General features: G+C 43.4%; 2 long non-coding RNA genes across 2 annotated transcripts; both read right to left on the bottom strand.

Moving 5' to 3' along the window:
* Positions 1-1,613: 1,613 nt before the first annotated feature.
* LOC104969623 (uncharacterized) lies at positions 1,614-11,335 on the bottom strand. The gene is made up of 3 exons (XR_009495875.1): positions 10,669-11,335; positions 4,680-4,795; positions 1,614-4,100 (listed from the first exon to the last, which is right to left on the bottom strand). It is a non-coding gene; the product is annotated as an uncharacterized lncRNA (long non-coding RNA).
* Positions 11,336-13,460: 2,125 nt separating this feature from the next.
* On the bottom strand, positions 13,461-17,565 carry LOC101904510 (uncharacterized). Its single transcript, XR_235918.5, has 3 exons — positions 17,350-17,565; positions 14,214-14,249; positions 13,461-13,715 (listed from the first exon to the last, which is right to left on the bottom strand). It is a non-coding gene; the product is annotated as an uncharacterized lncRNA (long non-coding RNA).
* Positions 17,566-21,119: the final 3,554 nt, after the last annotated feature.

Genomic DNA, 21,119 nt, shown 5'->3' with positions numbered 1-21,119 from the left:
GTAAACAAAAACCATTAAGAAAAAAATACATCCTTTGGGCTTCCCTGGTAACTCAGTGGTAAAGAATCTACCTGCCAATGTAGGAGACATGAGATAGATCCCTGGTCTGGGAGTATTCCATGTGCAACTAATCCCACGCACAACGATTGCTGAGCCTGTGCTCTAGAACCCGGGAGCTGCTATTACTGAGCCCTGAGTATTCTTCTCAGTAAAAACATGTTAAGATCCGCCATCGTCTCAAATCTATAGGTAACCATCAATACTTACTGATTTGTAGTAAATTACTGAAAAGTGAATTGTGATCGTGCAAAATGATGGGCATTTAGAGAGATTTATTGTAGCACTGTTACAATAGCAAAATACTGGCAATAACCTATAGTCCATCAACAGGGGAATTAGTCCAATGACTGATCATTCTGTATCTGTGCTGCGCTTAGTCTCTCAGTCGTGTCCAACTCTGCGACCCCATGAACTATAACCTGCTAGGCTCTTCTATGCATGGAATTCTCCAGGAAAGCATACTGGAGCAGGTTGCCATTTCCTTCTCCAGGGAATCTTCCCAACCCAGAGATCAAACCCAGGTCTCCTGCATTGCAGGAGGATTCTTTACTGTCTGAGCCACCAGGGAAGTCCAAATATCTACTCAGCTATTAAAAATTATAACTTTGGTCCATGTTTGAGAAAAGCAAGGACTCATGCATATCGTTTGCTGTCATTCATGAAAAAAAAGAAAAAATTTACACATACACATGAACTCACACACACACGATGTGATAAAAAGTTTCTGAAAGGACATAGAAGAAAATGACAATATTTGCTTCTAGGGAGAAGAAACTGATGATCTTCAATTAAATAATGAACAAATAACTAATAAATAAATGAAATTTCAGAGTGTGTGAAGGTGTGTATGTTTAAATTCATCCAAGTATGCCATGAGGGTTTAGTGGCATTTCACTGGATTTTTCTACTCTCATGGACTAAGGAAAGTATTCTGTGATGAAAAATCAGAGGGAAGCCAAAATTTAAATGAGAGAAAAAAGATAACCATTACAAAGTGGTCTTCGGCGTAAACTTTGTAAACATTTACTGATCCAAACAGACCACTTCTTACTATGTGAACTTTTTAACTGAAGTACAAAATACATAAAGAAAAAGTCACTCATCATCTAAGTAAACACACCCTGTAAACAGCACCTCGATCAAGACATGGAATGTTCCAGCACTCCCCAAAGCCCCTGTGCCTTATCTCAGTCCTTTCCCCCTCCGCAAAGACAACCAGTCTTCTGACCTCTGTAAGGGGAATGCAGTTGTCCCCGGTTGTGAACTTGCCATCCATGGCACCACGCAGCCTGTCTCCACCCACACTCGACACCCCTCATGCTGTGAGACCATCACCATCTTATCTCCACCGCTCCCCACGCCCACCGTACGCCCAGGCCAATTTATTCATCTATCCTGCTAAAGGCCACATCGTCTACGTCCACGCCGGGGCTCTTACAAATGATCTCGATGTGAACATCATTGTACACATTTACTGCTGCACAGACAGACACATTTCCATTGGGTATTGAATTCGTTTTTTATCGCTGCTGGAGCAAATTACCACAAAGTGCTCAGCGTTGAGCAACACACATTTATTATCATTCAGCTCTGGAGGTCACAAGTCTGGCGTGGACCTCACCAGGCTGAAACCAAGATGTCAGCAGGACTTCCTCTTTTATGGAGGTGGGGATCCATTATCCTGCTCATTCGGGCTGTCGGCCGAGCTTAGTTTCTTGCTGCTGGAGGATTGAGGTCCCCATTTTCTTGCTGGCTTTCAGCTGAGTCATTCCCAGCATCTAGACGCCTCTGCCTTCCTTGCCTCATGACTCTCCATCTTCAAAAACCACAGCGGTGCCTTCTGACCCTTCTCCTGTTCTGTGTCTCTGTCAGGCAGCTCTCTCCGACCACAATGGGAAAGGTTTCTGGCTTTTAAGGATTGACATCATTAGATTGGTTCCACCCATTTAATATAGGTTAATCTTCCCATTGGCTTCCCTGGTGGCTCAGATGGTAAAGAATCCGCCTGCAATGCAGGAGACCTGGGTTCAATCCCTGGGTTGGGAAGATCCCTTAGAGAAGGGAATGGCTACCCACTCCAGTATTCCTACCTGGAGAATTCCATAGATGGAGGAGCCTGGTGGGCTACAGTCAACGGGGTCCCAAAGAGTTGGACACAATGGAGGGATTAACGCTTTCATGTTTTTTTTTCAGTCTTCCCATCTCAAGGTCTGTAACCTTAATCATATCTGCAATTTACCTTTTACTGTATAAGGTAACATTGTCTTGGGTTCCCAAGATTAGGAGACATCACTGGGGGAAGAGAATGGTGTATATATATATATATATATTTTTTTTGCCTACGTTCCCTGTGCTGTACAATACTACATTATACATAGTAGTTTGTATTTTTTTTCTTTTTTCTTTATAAACTGAGGCTAGAGGTCAAATGATATATCCTGAGGCTTGTTGGTTTGTCTAGTTTTAAATACTTATGTATTTATCAGCTTGTACCCAAGCTTAGTTGCAGCACGTGGGAGCCTCTAGCTGGGCATGCTCACACTTAGTTGTGGCATGTGGGATCCAGTTTCCTGACCAAGGATTGAACCTGTGCCCCCTGAATTGGAAGCATAGAGTCTTAGCCACTGGACCACCAGGGAAATCCCTGCTTGACTTCTTTTGTGAAATGTCTGTTCAAGTCTTTTGCCCATTTAAAGAACTGGATTGCAAGCAGATCCCTTTTTGAACTGTGAAAACATTCATTAAGGCGGGATTTTCCATCTGAACAGTGTTAAAATGCTCAGAAAGTAAAATAGACCATTTGAATGCATTTAGAATTTCATGCAGTAAAAGTACCTTATGCCATTCAAAAGAACATTTTGCTTTTTTCCCGTAAGTAAAGTTTAATCTATTAGTATAATGAAATCAGCAACAGAAACTCACATCTGCATGTGCATTAGGACTCACAAAGTGGTTTTGGATGCATTCCCTCATTCTGCTTCATAAGAAGGAACAAATGAAATGTTGCTTGCTAGTCTTGTTTTCATACCATATATTACTTCCCCCAAATGCAAAAATCAAGGCAAAATGCATGTATTAAAAATAATTGTTGTTGGGGTAATCAGTTGCATAATTTGTGAATTTAAGAATTTTTCTTCTTTGCTCACAATTCTCTCTAATTTGGTGATACATCAGATATATGCTTGCAGAATTTCTAACAAACCCTCCAGATCTCAATGCAGAAAGCCATTGCTTTCTGAGAGCTGCTGTTTAAGTCAGGAAGAGGGCATAAATCCACAGAAGCCTGGTGATTGGAAATGTGTCTGTTGCAGAGACTGGGAGCAAACCTCCATTGTTGCGAGCTGCTGAAAGACACAAATCAGGCAGACATTTTTTCAAGAAGCAGATCACAAATAACCTTTCTACATTACAGATGCCTTTTTTTTTTTTCCATTCCAGACTAGACACTAATTAAATTAGCTCTCTTAACCCTGATGCTCTTATAAAGAATTGTGCTTCTGTTTTGATGTCACATCTTTCTCAGACTGTGTGTGTCTGGGGGCAGGGCGTGCAGGGGCAGTCATATCCGTGCGCATGTGTAAAATGAGAGAAATTGTTGAAGAAAAGCACTGAGCGGGCATTAAAATTCTCAGGCTAAAAGGTACCCTGGCTTTTTTTTCCACTTCTTGACATTTTAAATACCACTGTGCTATAAAATATATAATCTCTTTCCCCATCAAGTTTGCAGCCTACAAGATAAGACAGGCCAATGTAAGAATGAAATGAAACATAGACATTTAATGACTTTTTTCTTTATATGGCCATCTCATAAGAAGTGAAGTTCTCTCCTCGTCTCAGTAAAAGCCACCAAGGATAGAAGGTTTTTCTTGCAAACGTGTGACCTGCAGCAGCTGTGTTCAGTTGTATTCCCTCTTCTTAAACCACCACTGACCCCCACACAGATTGTCACCTTGAGTCACTTCTTTATTCTTCATGTTTCTGTTGCTATCAGATTACTGCACCGGACATTGTGGAACCACTCGGCATTCACTCCCTGTTTCCTGTAACGACACTGCTCAGGGTCCGCCTCTCCCCATACAGTTCACGTGCTTCCTGGACCCTGAGCCCTCCTGAATCTAGGAGGAACAACAGGCTCAGGTCCAGACTCATCTATAGAATCTCATTCTCTGCCAGGGAGAGACACATGCCCCAGTTTTGCAAAGAGGTTTGCAGGGACTCTTGGGGATAAAGCTGCCCCATTCTCCTGAGAAAGATTCCAGGAGAAGAGACCTGGTCCCTTTCCCTCTACTTAAACTAGGAAGCCTGTGGGACTGAGTATAGATGGATGAACCTGATGCTGCAGAGCACAGGTGAGAGATTGGAAGACAGTGAGCCCTCAGACATCATCAGAGACTGAAATAAAACTAACACAGAGGCTGTCGGAGGCTGTTCTGAGTTTCCACTCACAGCCCATCTCCTTTAAGACTTAAGGCATAGTTTGAATTGGCTTTTCTGTTACTTACAGATGAAAGCATCTTTACTGAGATATTGTTTTAAATACAACATAGTCATAGAAAATCTGAGGGTTAGTAAGATTGGGAGATCAGGTGATGGCCATGAACATATAATTTGTTACTCACAATTTCCAAGAGAAAGGGGCATGCTGCTCCAGGAGGGTCCACATGGGGAAACACCAGGATTGGTCAGGACCAGAGAGGAAGGGGTGAGCTGTGGGCAGGGGCCTTCATCATGGTGTCTGTGGGAGGAACAGGTGAGGCATTGGCAGCACCTCAAACAGCACACAAGCTTACTTTGGTCAGTGTGGTTTGTGTGAATAGTTTCAGTGGGCCCTGGAGCACAGGAGCTGTCTGTAGGTGTTGGGTACTTGGACCTGAGGTCATCATGGCGGGAGATTGTGACCTGGAGTGTGAGGGCCTGATAAAGGAGGTGTTGGGGTGTGAGTTCTGTATTGGTTGGTTTGCATTTAAAAAGCACACTTACAAGTAAGCTGTTTCCTGTCTCCAGGAACTGCTTCACCCTGAAGGGGCAGTCCCTCCAGGATCAGCAAGGCCCCAGATGTCAAAACATCAGAATATGGAAATTAAAACCATGGTTAGTATATAATATACACTAAAAACTTAATAAAGTCACTTAAGAGATTATGCTTTTACTGTTGCTTTTGCAAAAGAACAGAGAAACAAAATAAAAAAATTTTTTTCTTTCCAAAGAAAAAAATTGGGTCTTAGTTGTGGAACATAAGAGCTTTAGTTGCGGCATGCAAATTTGTGGGATCTAGTTCCTGACCAGGGATCAAACCCATGACCCCTGCATTGAGAGTACAAAGTCTTAACCACTGGACCACAAGGGAAGTCCCATGATTATGCATAATCTTTATGGAATGAAGCATTCTGAATTGCCCAGCTTCTATGAAGTTACTACCTTGGGTGTAGTCACTCTGAGAGTCCCTTGGACTGCAAGGAGATCCAACCAGTCCATCCTAAAGGAGATCAGTCCTGGGTGTTCATTGGAAGGACTGATGTTGAAGCTGAAACTCCAATACTTTGGCCACCTGATGCAAAGAGCTGACTCATTTGAAAAGACCCTGATGCTGGGGAAAATTGAGGGAAGGAGGAGAAGGGGATGACAGAGGATGAGATGGTTGGGTGGCATTACCAAACTTGATGGACATGGGTTTGGGTGGACTCTGGGAGCTGGTGATAGACAGGGAGGCCTGGCATGCTGTGGTTCATGGGGTCACAAAAAGTCAGACATGACTGAGCGACTGAACTGAAGTCACTTTTATTTTTAAATCTCTGATATCTTTATTTTATTAAAACCCCTCAGATCCTTTCCTCTTTCTCCTTTATTCATTCAACAATGTTTTTTTGAACACCTAGTATGTGCTAGGTACTTTCTTGGGTACTGAAGACACAGCAAGGACCACAAAAAGCTCCTTCTGTTTTAGAGCTTATATTCAGGAGGTGGTGTTGGGAGACTATAAAAAAAGTAATTGAACAATTATATAAGACAATTTCATATAGTGATGAGTACTAAGAAAAAGTAAATAGGTTGGGGAGATAATAGGTGCATAGATGAGGCCTGGGGGAGAACTAGTTTTGACTGATAACCAATGAATATAATCCATTGCCTGCTCCTCCTCCCATGTCTACTCCTCTCTGGATAGATTCTGGGGTTATCTTATTTCATGCCTAGGGCTTCAAGGGCTTCTGAATGAAGTTGAAAGTAGCTTTTGCCCCTCCTCTCCCACACAACTGCCCTAGATGTTGAGGGTTTTTTGTTCTAAGGCTGTAGTTAGAATAAAGGCAGCTCATCAAAACCATAAATGTTCTTTCTCTTCCTGTTCTTTTTTGTACTTCAGTCTAGCCATTACTACCTGTGTGTCTTCTCTGGACAGAACACTGTATTAGATGCTGGGTCTTCCATTCCACCCTATTCTACACATTTGGCATTTCCCAGTAAGGCTTGGAGTGTCACGGTCCTTCCCCACAGGTAACCATCTAGCTGCAAATAATTTGTGCTATTGCACCTAGATTTGTGAGTCTTTTAGTTGGATTCTTCTGTTTACTTGGTTGGTTTTGGCTATGTTCTGGCCTATCTTAGTCTGCTCTGGCTCTTTAATAGATTCCCCATAGCTCCCCATAGTTAGTTGCTCAGTTGTGGCTGACTCTTCGCAACCCCATGCAGGCTTCCCTGACCATGGGATTCTCCAGGCAGGAGTACTGGAGTGGGTTGCCATTTCCTTCTCCAGGGATCTTCCAGACCCAGGGATCGAAACCAAGTCTCCTAGAATGCAAGTGGATTCTTTACCATTTGTACCACCAGGGAAGCCCATAGACCCAGGGGCTTATAAACAACAGAAATTTACACCTCACCGCTCTAAAGCCTGGGAAATCTAAGATCAAGGCATCAGTAGATTCAGTGTCTGGTGAGAGCTTGCTTCCTGGATCACAGATGGCTATCTTCTTGCTGTGTGCTCACCTGGCAGGCGGGCAAAGGTGCTCTCTGGGGCCTCTCTCATAAGAGCAATAATCCCATTCATGAGGGCAGAATAAAGTACCGCTCTAAGGTCTCATCTCCCAATACAATCACAGTGGGGATCTGGCTTCAACACGGTGGGGGTCAGTGAACAGGGGGATGGCCATGGGCAAAGATGGCAGGAGAAACACAGCACCTCCAGGCCAAGGAGAGAGCCTCGGGGGAAGCCAGCTCTGCCAGCTCTTGATTTTGGACTTTCAGCCTCCAGAACTGTGAGAAAATCAAGCTCTGTTATTTAAGCCATCTGTTTTGTTAGGGCTAGCTCAGCTGGTAAAGAATCTGCCTGCAATGCGGGAGACCTGGGTTCGATCTCTGGGTTGGGAAGATCCCCCAGAGGAGGACATGGTAACCCACTCCAGTATTCTTATCTGGGAAATTCCACAGACAGAGGAGCCTGGCGGGCTACAGTCCATGGGGTTGCAAAGAGTCAGACACGACTTAGTGACTAAGCACAACACAGTACAGCAAACTAATACAGTGAAAATGAACAGAGTCCCCTGAAACACATTTCCCGCCTACAGGATTTTCTATTCCATCCATCCTGTCTTACTCATTTCAGATTTCACATCTTTGCTATTTTTCTTCTCTGCCCTAAAATGTGAACGTTTCTCCCCAGCATCCATTTATCTACTACTGAGAGTTGCACTTCACTTTTTCTTTAAACAATTACCCTTCTTGGGATTTCCCTGGGAATTGGGTGGTTAAGACTGTGTGCTTCCAATGCAGGGGACACGAGTTTGGACCCTGGTCAGGGAACTAAAATTCCATATGCCGAATGACATGGCAAAACAAAACAAAACAAAAACAACCACCCTTCTGAAACTCTCAATCCATGCAGTTTGGGGGGATGCCCCACCCAGTCCAGAGATGGGGACATGCAGGTTGGCAGAAGCGGAGTCACAGGGAGGCAGATAGGTTGAGGGCTTCTCTGCAGCCCTAAGGAAGGAGATGTTTTCCACCTGGGCTGTGAAGTGGATAGGCTGAGATATCATTGCTGCCAGAGGCCACCGTTTGCCTTACGATTGAATCGACTTAGCAGCAGCAGCAGCAGCTTTATGACAATGCAGTGAGCTCAGGGAAGCAGGGCTGAGACCACATCCTAATGACATCATCTCATCTTGATCCAGCCTTCCTTGAGCTTATTTCTTGCCTCTTTAATTACATGAACCAACCAGGAGAGCTCACCCTGCCCACTTTTTTTTTTTTTTTTTAAAGCAGGGTTGAATTGAGTTTTTTTAACTTGTAGCTAAAAGAGTCAAGACTTACAAACTAAACTGGACTAATTCCTGGACTAAGACTCAAGCCTTCCACTGCAAGGGGCGCAGGTTCCATTCATCCGAAGATCCCACATTTTGCGAGGTGCAGCTAAAATTTAAAAAAGACTCAGGAAAATAGTGAGGTGATTAGTGGTGTGTGTGCATGCTAAGTCACTTCAGTTGTGTCCAACTCTTTGCAACCCTATTGACTGCAGCCTCATGCCTCCCCACCCAGCCATACTGTATCACAACAGACCCTCTAAAAACCCCCAAGTGCTTTATCCTGCTCTCTCATTGGTTATTCTCTTTGGATTCTCCCAGGCCCCCTGGAAAAGGAAGTGACTTGCTAAAGGTTACATAGTAGGATTTGGGGGGTGTTGGTGACTGTGGCTGCCCACTGTGCTCTTTTAGCAGTTAGAATTAAATTTGCCTACAATGACAATAGCCCCAAATAACCGTGGCATAAATGAAACAGGAGTTTGCTTCTCTTTCGCGTGAAAGAGTGAAGGCTGGCCGTCTGGAGTAGAGGCAGCACCGTGGGAGCCAGACCTCTGCTTCTCCCCCCTTGTAGCTGTGCCACCAGTGACTTCCTCCCAAACCTGCTTCATGATGCCAGGTGGCTGCTGAAGCGCCTGCAGGCAGGGAAGAGGAGAGGAGGTTGTTTTTCCCTTTAAGAATCCCTGGCAGAAGTTGCACTTGTCATTTCTGCTTTCGTCCCATTGGACAGAATTTAGTCACACTAAGCTGCAAGAGAGACTGGGAAATGTAGTCTACATACTGGATGGCTGTAGTCCCAGCTAGTAGGGGGCAGAGCTGTCTTACCAAGGAAGGGGAAATGGACACTGAGGGGCAATTCCAGCCTCGGTCATGCCCTCTAAGTCTCTTCGGCTCACTAGTTGTTCAGCCCAGTCCCACCCCTAGGTTGTTGTTTATTGCTTCATATTTGGGTTCTATTTCCTCAGATAGTTTGTGAGCTCTCCATGGGCTAAAGTTGTATTTAATTCTTTGCATCTCTGGCTCCTAGGATTGAGCTTTTTATAGTATATCATGATAATCATTCACTGATATATGGTAAGGAAAGAAGGATTTGTTAACAGGAAACAAAAAGCTAGGTGTTATACAGCTTAATTATTACTCAAAGACATCACCCAGCAAGAAGTCAAGTCTACAGTCTTGCCCAGGCTTTGAAATCAGTTCAGTTTTAGAATCCTGGGTTTACTTCCTGTGAGCTGGAAGTTCATGGAAAAGCGAGTAAAGGTCTCTGAGTCTTATTTTGCTTATTTATTAAAATAGGAATTGTGACACCTTCCCTTCAGTGTTTCGAGAATTCTAAAGATGATTTATGTAAAATACCCAGCACATTATGGGTTTCATTCACTCCCCCCTTTAATCTTCAGTAAGTGATAATGGCTTGGGGGTTGGTTACAGCTGGAGGCTATCCAGCTTTGTGTATGTCTAAGTCAGCAGCTCAAGATTACTCCCTGCCAGGAGAAAAGTGCCTTTTCTTCCTCTGACTTCTGCACTTAAGACTCAATCTTTGTCCTTGAAGAGCACAACAAAGGAAGATTCAAAATACAATTACAATGTTAATATAAGAAGTATCTAGGTTTGCACACATGACTGAATAAATAGCATCTTTTGGAAGATTTTCTCTGCAGTGACTTGCAAATAGCAACTGTAACTTAATTATTCAGAGAAGTTCCAGGCACAGCTCCTTTGCCTCTGTACCTCCCTCTTCTGGAACACTGACAAATCAGTCCTTGGGCGACTTTCAGAAAGTTATTTAGAAGGTTATTCCAACTTGGATATAGGATACTTGGTCCCAAAATATCATATTTGCTAAAGGATCAACTCCTGATTAGAAAATGCCTATAGTCTGCTTCTTTTAAATATTTCTCTAAATGAGCCAATAGGTCAATTTTTTGCTTATATTAAGTACAGTTTTGTTTTTTTTTTTCTCATATTAAGTCCAGTTTCTGAGGTTTGCAACTGTAAGAGTCTAATATATAAGAATTATAAATTATATTTTCCCCCTTTTCAAGCACATCTTTCCTGTATTTTAGGGCAGGACCATAGCCTTTAAGGGCTTCCCTGGTGGCTCAGATGGTAAAGAATCTGCCTGGAATGTGGAGATGGATCCTTGGGTGGGGAAGATCCCTTGGAGAACGGAATGACTACCCACTCCAGTATTCTTGCTGGGAGAATCCCATGGACAGAGGAGCCTGGTGGGCTACAGTCCATGGGGTCACAAATAGTAGGACATGACTGAATGACTAACACATAGCCATCAAGTGTAAGCCTGTCGTCACACACTTACCTCAGTTCAGAAGAGACCCAGACATTTCTCATATTTAGAAGGAAAAAGCAAGCAACTACTGATGGGAAGGGTGTTCCAACCTAGACTCCGCAGGAGCAAAATACTTCATCCAAAGAAATGTTGCACCTTCTACCTATAATAGTCTGTTTCATTCTTTTTAGCAAGGCTCTTCTCTTCTTTCCTTTAAACATCTGTGTGTGTTAGCTGTTCAGTGGGGTCTGACTCTTTGCGACCCCACAGGCTGTAGCCCGCCAGGTCCTTCTGTCCGAGGAATTCTTCAGGCAAGAATACTGGAGTGGGTTGCCATTCCCTTCTCCAGGGGATCTTTCCTGCCCAGGGATAGAGCCCAGGTCTTCTGCATTGCAGGCAGATTCTTTACTGTCTGAGCCACCAGGGCAGCCCATCTTAAACATCTTAAGCATCTGTTAACTTAGCATGAGGCACTCACTTTTAAAGCTCCTTCCTGAGCTTGCATCCTAAGCTTCCTCTCTGACATCCACCGGTGAATACTGTCCCTGTTTTAGATACACAGACATCAACACCTGTGACCAGAGAGTGACCAGGCTCCTTGACACCCTTCCTCCTCTGTTGTCCTGCTATGACCTCTGCTCCAGTTCAGGCCCCCCTTCCTGTCTGCCTATCCTCCTCAGCAAAGCAAAGGAGTCCTGTTTAGGAGGAAGACTCTAGGGTGACTGCACACATCTATTCCTTTTTAAAACATTAATCTGCCCTAGCACTCCTTGCTTTTTTTTTGTGGAATTTTTAATGGGAGGAAATGTATTTGCCATGAATGGAACAGCAGCCATTGTCTTGGCTCTGTATTCTTCAGTGCTTTTCTTCAGTGGTTTCAAGCAGCGTGCATCCCTTGCTTTTGTAATTGCTTAAGCCTATACTATCGTGTAATGTAGTTTTTTTTTTTTTTAATGTTTCTTTCCTTTATTAAAAAAAAAAAAAACATTTTGGAGTGTGGTGTACAGACATACCTCCCATGGCTTTGGGTAGGATACAGGCTCCAGATAGAAAGACAGGAGTTGTGGAGGGACAGTACCTGGGGGTCTAAAGGGGCTGAGCCCTTCAGCACTTCTGGGCAGGGGCCGGGCACCATGGTGGGCAGGTGGGCCGGCTGGCATATGGCCACCACGGCCACCACGGCAGGTCTGCAGCATCACCCCTCCCAGGCAGTCAGGTCTGCCGTCTGCGTCCACTGCTGCAGAGGCTGGGAGGGATCACCCAGGGAGACTGGACAGGCTCATGACTATAGTGTGGCTGTCAGTTACAAAGCCTAAGATGTGACTCAAGCTGGTCAGTGTCCCTGTGAGGTGGAAGATTATGGAAAAGCTTATTTTGCCTATCTATTAAAATGGGAACTGTGATACCTCCCTTTCAGTGTTGTGAGAATTCCAAAGATGATTTATGTTAAATGCCCAGCACATGATGGGTTTCATTCACTCCTCTCTTTAATCTTTAGCAAGTGATACCAGCTTGAGGGTTCTCTACAGCTGGACGCTATCCAGCTTTGTGAGTGTCTAAGTCAGCAGCTCAGGGTTACTCCAGGACAGGAGAAAAGTGTCTGGGTCGAAATGCCAACATGATTAGGCTAGATCATTACGAGGGACTGAGACAGATGCAGGAGGAATGACCATCTCTCTCTTCTCTTTTGGGATTGCAGCCTGGAGGGATCACAAATGGAACACCTCCAGTGGCCATCTTTCCCACCATGCAGAAAGAGCCTGCCTGGGAGTGAAATAATGGAGAAGGAAGCCAGCTCAGAGAGGCAGGAGAGAGCTCAGTGACCAGCAGGAGGTTCCCCCAAGCCTGGACTTTAAGCAAAGTTTCTGATGTTTATGACAGGAAGACTCTAAAATATACGGCTTAAAATCATCTTTCCCCTCCTTGTTACGCACAGCTCTTCCATATTTGGGGCCAAGGCTTTATAAACACAGGCTGGTACAACGTCGGGGCACTGAAATAATAAACAAATATTCACAGGCAGTCTTGTGTATCTCTTCACTTCAACCAATCCCTGAGCCAGACTAGGACCATGTATTTGTTTCAAGTCAAATTTGAAAGCTTTAAATCTTTCTTATGTGTGTATCTTGCCATCTCAGTTTTGACTGGGAGCTCTTGAATGACAACATGAATGTTTCTATCTTTTCAGTGTCCCTGAACACTGCTCAATATATTGCAGGTACAAAATCCCTTACCCAAAGTCTTGGGGGTCATTTGTGTTTCAGAACTCAGAATATTTTCAATTTTAGAAAGGTAACACAGAGCATCAAAGTCCCCAGTGGGGTCTCAGGAAGTTCCTTGTAACTAAATGCAGTGATATATTTGCATGTGATATTTACACTGATGGGAGTAAATGAAGACTGAATGACCTCATATTATTGTGGGTCAAGGTTTGCAAACAAGTGAGTCTTAAAATAATTTTGTATTTTGGAACTTCTGAGGGTTTAGAATTGGGCGTCAGGGTCTGTGTCCCTATTATCTGTCCTTCATCACTCTTACTTTCTAATATTTAGGTGTCTTTGCTTCCTTGCTCTGATTTCATTTTCCGGGATTACAAGAGTATTGAATAATAAGTGGCAGGGACCATTCTTGCTTTAGTCCTGACTCCAGCAGGAAAGAACATATTTGGGGTGTGTTGTGCTAATTTTTGATAGTAGCATCTAGAGAAAAGAGGTCATTTTGCTTATGTCTACGTACCTATAAACTTGTGGCTGTAAAAATGTAAATACTCATGATTCTAATTTCTAGGGGATTATAAGAAATTTATCCACATAATATTAAGAAGCTCTTCTTTTTTTAAAAGTTAAGTTTGTTTATTTATTTTATTTTTCACTGAGCTGGGTCTTCATTTCTTTGTGAAGGCTTGCTCTAGTGCAGTGCGCTGGGACTCACTGGTGTGGGGCTTCTCACTGCAGTGGCTTCTCTTGTTGCAGAGCATGGGCTCTTGGCCCACATGGGCTTCAGTAGTTGTGGCCCACGGGCTTAGTCACTCCGTGGCGTGTGGAATCTTCACGGGCCAGGGATCGAACCTATGTCCCCTGCAGTGGCAGGCAGATTCTTATCCACTGTACCACCAGGGAAATCCAAGAAGCTCTTCTACTTAAACATTTTCAAAATGTTATAAAATGAATCTTTTCTACCCTTTTTCTTACGTAATTTGGGTCCACCCCCCAAAACAAAGAAGATATTTATAGAATTAATAAAAGATCTTTCTAAGTAAATGGATGGATCCAGACAAGGGTGTAACAAATATTTTACAATTATAATCTTCACCACAGATTTTTCTAGAGGACTGACAGTTGGAATGGAAGTATAAAGTCAATAATTATCTAAAGACTGACTTAGTCTTTATGCTTTTAAGAATAGCTCAGTGGATAAAGAATCTGCCTGCAATGTAGGAGACACAGTAGATGTGGGTTCAATCCAGCAGTCTTATACAATAATTTCAAGAAAATACAACCTCAAAATATATATATATAACATGAAAGCTAAAATGAAAATATTTAAAAGGAATTGGAGAAAAAGTAAAGATATACCTTCAATAGAGTACTTTAGAAAGATCATTGGGAAACCTGCAAAAAAAAAAAAAAAAAAAAATCAGAGTCAGAAAAAGCCATAGACAGAGTCCAACAAGAGTTACCGAACAAACAATAACCAAAACATACAAAACCCCACAAAACTATGGGGAAAATATCTCACCTGTAAATGAGAAACAGGTGTATATCAAACAGAGTATATCAAAGAAACAGAGCATATCAAAACTGTTTTAGGAAAGAAAGATACATTTAGGATCAGTCTGAAGTTTATGAGAAAAGATTGAAATAAATACAGAGAAAATAAAGCAGAGAAAGCCCCTCTACCAAGCCCCTAACAACAAATAAAAAGGAATTGTGTATCGGAGTGCACCACACCTGCCGATGTGTGAGAAAGCTATGCTAGGGTGTCCGGTCTCTGAGATTCAAGTCGCAACTCCTGACCCCTCTTCCTCTCCTCCAACACTGGGATTTTCTCCAGGGTCCTCACTAGCGTGTTGTAATCCAGAAGGGAGCCAGAACCATTAACAAAAAACGTAAACTGCCCTCACCATCCCCACCCCTTGGGCCACTAAGCTGCCCTTCACTCCAGGACGATTTGTTTGGACAGAACTAAGCTCTGTAGAATCAAGCAGATCATAACATTTTAAAAGGAAAGTGAAATTCTATTTTAAGGGAAACTTGCTAAAACAACGCAGAGACCAGCTATTTTTGGATCACGAAATACTTTCATATCTTTAAGGAGAGACTATTCTGTTTCCTGTATAGTCCCTGATGGGAAATACTAGCTATTCAAAATTGTTGCAATTCTATTGTTTTACTTATTTTCTACAAATAATTTCTCAACTCAGTCTATTATCATGATACTATGATAATTTATCTTCTGGTGCATAAAGTGTTAAGCTTTAATATGTCTAAAATATACCAATGACTATAGTATTGTGATTTGCTTGCTATCAGAGGACTTGTTTTTCCTTGGAAAAGTCAGGTTTTAGCTTTTTAAAGAAGGAACCCAGGGGCATTCCCTGATGGTCCAGTGGTCAGAACTCGGCACTTCCACTGCTGGGTCCTGGGTTCAAACCCTGACTGCGGAACTAAGATCCCGCAAGTTACACTGTGTGGCAACAAAAAAGAAAGAAGAAGAAGAAGAAAGAAAGGAGCACAATTTTAAGAGAGAATGCTCTTTCCAATTTAAAACGGTCTGAAGAATGAGACAGAAGGTCATTTACAAGCATACGCGTTGAGCATTTACACTAAACCACCCCAGAGCAGTAAGTCTACACCGCAGCCCTCACTGCGGTCCCTGTGGGAAGATGGAGAGAGATGGCCTGCCTCCCTGTCCTCCACCAGGATGTGTTGAATGGATTCTCTTCTGCAGAAATAGAGCTTAAGAGATGGGGGCTGAGGACTAGAGTTTACCTGGAAGCTGAGCCTGACTGAGAGCAGAAGCGCTGGCCAATGTCCAGTTTGGGGGACTGTCATAGGAGCTGGGAGCATACAGTTCTCCACGGAGGGTCCTAAGGAAGGAAATCAGCCCCAGTCTATCTCTCTATGGGTTACTGTAAGGCTTAAACAAAAAATCAATGGGACTGCTGCTAGATCTAGGCCCCAAAGAACTGAAAGCAGGGACTCAAGCAGACACTTGAACACCCGTGTTCATAGCAGGGCTCTTCCTGAGGGCCTAAAAGTGGAAACCATCTAAATGTCTGTCAACAGACACGTGAATAAACAAATCATGGGAGATGCACACATGGAGTGTCATCTCGCCATCCAAAGAGAATGAAATTCTAAGTGACGTTGTGGATGAACCTTGGAAACATACTAAGCGAAATAAGCCAAATGCCAAAGGATGACTATGATTCCATTGCGACCCCATGGACTGCAGCCCGCTAGGCTGCCAGGTTCCTCTGTCTGAGGAATTTTCCAGGCAAGAGTACTGGAGTGAGTTCCCATTTCCTTCTCCAGGGGATCTTCCCAACCCAGGGATCGAACCCGGGTCTCCTGCACTGTGGGCAGACTCTTTACTGTCTGAGCCACCAGGGAAGCCCATATGAGGTAACTAGAAGAGGCACCTTCATAGTAAAAAGTAGAGAAAGGACCGTGAGGAGTGCGTAATGGGGCAGTACTGTTTAATGTACAAAGCTGGGACTAACCTGGTGGCCCAGTGGCTAAGGCTCCATGCTCCCAGTGCGGGAGGCCTGGGTTTGATCCCTGGTCAGGGAACCAGATCACATACGCCACAACTAAGAGTTCAAATGCTGCATGCAGCAACTAAAAACGAGATCTTGAACGCTGCAATTAGAAGACACTGCATGCCGCAACTAAGACCAGGGGCAGCCAAATACATCAACAAAAATAAATATTTAGAAAAAAAAAAAGAATTGAGCTGGCTATGCTAGTGCTTTTGCCTTGAAAAAAATTGGTTCAGAGCTTTTGTTTAGCGTGATGAAAATGAAAAAACTTTATTTAGTTGTGGTATCTGTACAGCATTGTGAAGTATGTATTGCATCCAAACTATACACCTAAAGTAGCTAAAATGGCAAATTTTGTGTTATGTGTATTTTGCCACAATCAAAACCAAAAACAAAATAAAAGGCAATGTAATACTCAAAACTTAAAATTGCCACAAAGTTCCCTTGTCTGCCTGACACAGTGATTCTCCCAATAAATGCTAGTTTCTCTTCCTTCTCTGACCCCACCGTCCCAACCCTGACATTCCCCACTCTTAGCTCTTAGGCAATAGTTGATGCTCCAGGACACCTCCATATATTTAATTTATTCTTACTTTGGAGAAAGTTGTTCTTAAACATCCTTGAAAGAGGTTGCAAAGCGAGACTCAATTCCAAGAGTTTCCTTTCTGTCTCTGTTGTCATCAGGGTCCCCCTCTCTATTTTCCCAACCACAGACCCATGAGGGCCTCATCATTAAGAAAACCAACCAACCAACCAAACAAACAAAAAACCTTGAAGCCATATTTTCCTCCAGAAACTGCCCCAATTCAGAACTGCCTGTCCTGTTTCTACTCAACTCTGTCCTTGACCACTGCCATCTGGCCTCCCTCACCACCACACAACTGAAATGACTGGTGTCAAGAGGACCAATGATTCCCCCTTTGCCCAAACCAAGAGTCAGTGCCCACCTTCCTTGGCCTCACTCTGGCACCTGGTGGTGACCACTTCCTCTTGATGCACCATCTTTTCTTGGCTCCTTTGGTGTCTTCTTCTAGCTTTGCTCCTTCTTTGACATTCCCTCTCGATCTCCTTTGCTGACTCCTTCTCTGGTATTCTAAAGTTTGAAGCTCATTTTATATTCTATATTTTTGCCCTCAATGATCTCATCCTGTGTCATGGCTGTAAATGCCATTCATAAGCTGATGACTTCAAATTTATTACTCTAGTCCTGACCTTTCTCTTGAACACCAGACTCATAAATTCAGTGGCCGACTGAACTTCTCCAACACCATTTGATAGGCATCTCAAATTTAAGAGATCTAAAAAAAGAACTTTTTGCCCATCTTAACCGCCCCACTCACAAGCAAGTTTTTTCTTCATCTTCCCCATCTTGACCAATATAACTACCATGTGCAGCCCAAACCCTACGGACCTGAACCCTGCTGAAACTGCGATGGCGTCCTACTGCACTCAGAATGAATGACACTCTGGACACAGTCCCTCAGGCTGAGATGAGCAGGCCGCTGCCCACCTGTGACATCATTTGGCGCACCCTCTCTTTCTCTCAGTGAACCCCGTGTTGAGTCTTCTGTTTCCAGGACATGTTGAGCTCAGTCCTGCATTTCTGCCAGCTGTTCGCCTGCCTGGAAGGCCCTATCCCCAGATACAGCTTCAGCTGATTTTTTCTCTTGGCTTCTCTGTGTGCTTTGTGGAATCGTCTGTTTCCTGACCCAAGGCCCTCAGCAGTGAGACTATGGAGTCCTAACCACCAGGCCACCAGGGAATTCCCAGCTGATTCTTTCTTGTCATGTAAGTGTCTGCTCGGATTATATTCCCTTAGAGGAGACTTGCTTTACCTTCTCATCTAAAGTGATGCTTTCCCCACCATTATTTTTGTATCCCCCTCTTTCAGAATTCATCATTATTTGCCATTATTTTGAGTATTTTTTGTTTGGTTTTTTAGATTTTCTGTTTTCTCCAGTTTGAATGTAAGTTCCATGAGACAGAGGATGTCATCTGTCTTGTTTACTGGGTAACTACAGCCTGACTGGAATTTGAGGTGCTTAATAAAGGAGATCAGCCCTGGGTGTTCTTTGGAAGGAATGATGCTAAAGCCGAAACTCCAGTACTTTGGCCACCTCATGAGAAGAGTCGACTCATTGGAAAAGACTCTGATGTGGGAGGGATTGGGGGCAGGAGGAGAAGGGGACGACAGAGGATGAGATGGCTGAATGGCATCACTGACTCGATGAATGTGAGTTTGAGTGAACTCCGGGAGTTGGTGATGGACAGGGAGGCCTGGCGTGCTGTGATTCATGGGGTCACAAAGAGTCGGACAAGACTGAGCGACTGAACTGAACTGAACTGAATAAAAATTTGGACATGAATGAATAATTCTCACTTTAACAAATGCATAGCTGATAAGGACTTCCCTGGTGGTCCGGCAGTTAAGACTCTGCACTCCCAGTGCAGAGGCCCCAGGTTCAATCTCTGGTCCGGGAACCAGATCCCATTTGCCACAATTAAGATCAGGCACAGTTAAAATAAATAAATAAATACAATATTTTAAAAAAGGAAATGCATGGCTGATTGCTCTATACGTTGGTAATCTGGCACTGTGCTGACCCCCACGTCTCTGTTGGAGTTAACCACCCAGGGAAGCAGAATGTCTCAGGGTCTTGGAGGGGCAGACATATAGTAGATAGAATATATATTAATATTTATGCAATGGCCTTTGAGTTTATGTGCACTTTGCCTTAGTGAAGTAGAGCAGGCAGCATGGATGGTCTGCTGAAGATCTGTGTCTAGAATGTTCTCTCTAATGACGCCCACAAGCAATATTATTCTATAGCATCCTGGCTCAAAAACCCCATTTTCAGATGCTCTGCCAGCTGGGTGGTATCAAAGGAATTTGAAATCATCTTGTCTGGTTGCGTCTCACCAACCTGTTTAGGAAGCTGGTGAAGAAAACCATCTCAGGATTGGCTTGGAAAGGTCTCTTTTTCAAGGAAACTTGACTGCAAACTGATTTGTTTGATGAATTTGAAAGAGAGAGACAGCAAAGATGAGCAGCGAATACTGGAATCTGAAATATGGCCCTGGTAAAGACTGACCATGTTTGCCTGGGTCCTGCCAAAGAGTAAAGAGGAGATAAATCCCCTGGGGCTAAATATGACAGGCAATTCACAGTAGCTGGTGAGTAGGTCCACTTGGATCATGATGATTTTCCTAGACTAAGATTCTTTGAAGATGTGCTTGTGAACTGCAGTCATCTCTTTTTTTGCTGACCTAGAAATTCCCAGATGATAGTCATGAAGTTAGTGGCCTCCTGACCAGGCACTGGACTAGGAGTCTGTGTGTATGGTCTCATTTGATTCTCGCAACAGTCCTCTGAAATCATAACATTATTGCTATCAATCTTATTATTGATACAAAACTCACCCAAAGCTATACAGGAAGTGAGCAGCAGCCTTTCCACGAACTCTTTGTCCATTTTCTCAAATTAGGAATCCTTATTCAGATGATCTATGGGTGGGCTTCAGAGTTCCTGCAAACTCCATGAAATTGCGTGTGAAATTTTTCATCTCATGCAAACAGAGAGAGTTTACAATTCTCATCAAATTTTCTAAGGGATTGTAACCACAGAAGATTAAGAAGCACTAAGAAAGGGGAAAAGAGGACTTTTCTGGCGTTCCAGTGGTTAAGATTTTGCCTTCCATTGCAAGGGTGTGGGTTTGATACCTGGTCAGGGAGATGAGGTCCCACATGCCTCGTGGCCAAAAAACCAAAGCATAGAGCAGAAACAATATTGTAACAAACTCAATAAAGACTTTAAAAATGGTCCACATATAAGAAAATCTAAAACAAAAAGAAAGAGAAAAGGATTATAATTTGTCCTAGAGCAGTTTCTATACTTTGTTTTGTCTAAAACTTAAATGTGCTGTGCGTAGTCACTCAGTCATGTCTGACTCTTTGCGACTCCATGGACTGTAGCCCTCCAGGCTCCTCTGTCCATGGGGATCTTCCAGGCAAGAATACTGAAGTGGGTTGCCATGCCCTCCTCCAGGGGATCTTCCCAACCCAGGGATCAAACCCAGGGCTTCCGAATTGCAGGCGGATTCTTTACTGTCTGAGCCACCAGGGAAGCCCCTAAAACTTATCTATTCACCAAGAAAACAACCTTTCTTTGCACTTTGTTTCTTTAGTGTGTATAAGGAAAAAGGAAAGCAAGTGGTATGTCGAAGATGCTTTTTAAAATTACACTCCCACCAAGAACCAATAACCACCCTAGAGTATAGGCGCTGAGTTCTGCCTTCTGGTCTCCTCAGAAGCCTGAGGCCCAGTATTTCCTATTCCTTTGGTGTCCAAATGTACAGCTTTGTTTTCCTTATGATGAAAACCCAAGATACGTGAGAGCTTTTCAAAGAGGAATATTTCTTGACCATAGATCACCTGCCAAGCACTTTGCTTTGGCTGAGACCAAAAACATGTGTGGAACAGTTCTTGACTCCGGAGATCAATACTTCAGTAGGGGAAGCAGATAGGCAAGGGCACAATTTCCTTCATGTATAAAGAATCTCTATAAATCAATGCAAAAGACTAATTTCCCAGTGAAAAGGTTGCAAGGGCTATTAAGAGACAAGCCCCAGAAAAGGAAATGCACAGGATTCTTAACCGTGAAACTATGCTTTACCTGATTCATAACGTGAGATATACACGGGAAACTAAAATGAGATGG

This window comes from Bos taurus, chromosome 9 (genome assembly GCF_002263795.3).
Source record: "Bos taurus isolate L1 Dominette 01449 registration number 42190680 breed Hereford chromosome 9, ARS-UCD2.0, whole genome shotgun sequence".
In the NCBI taxonomy this organism is placed as follows: domain Eukaryota; kingdom Metazoa; phylum Chordata; class Mammalia; order Artiodactyla; family Bovidae; genus Bos; species Bos taurus.
This window is presented reverse-complemented; position numbering and strand designations above follow the sequence as displayed.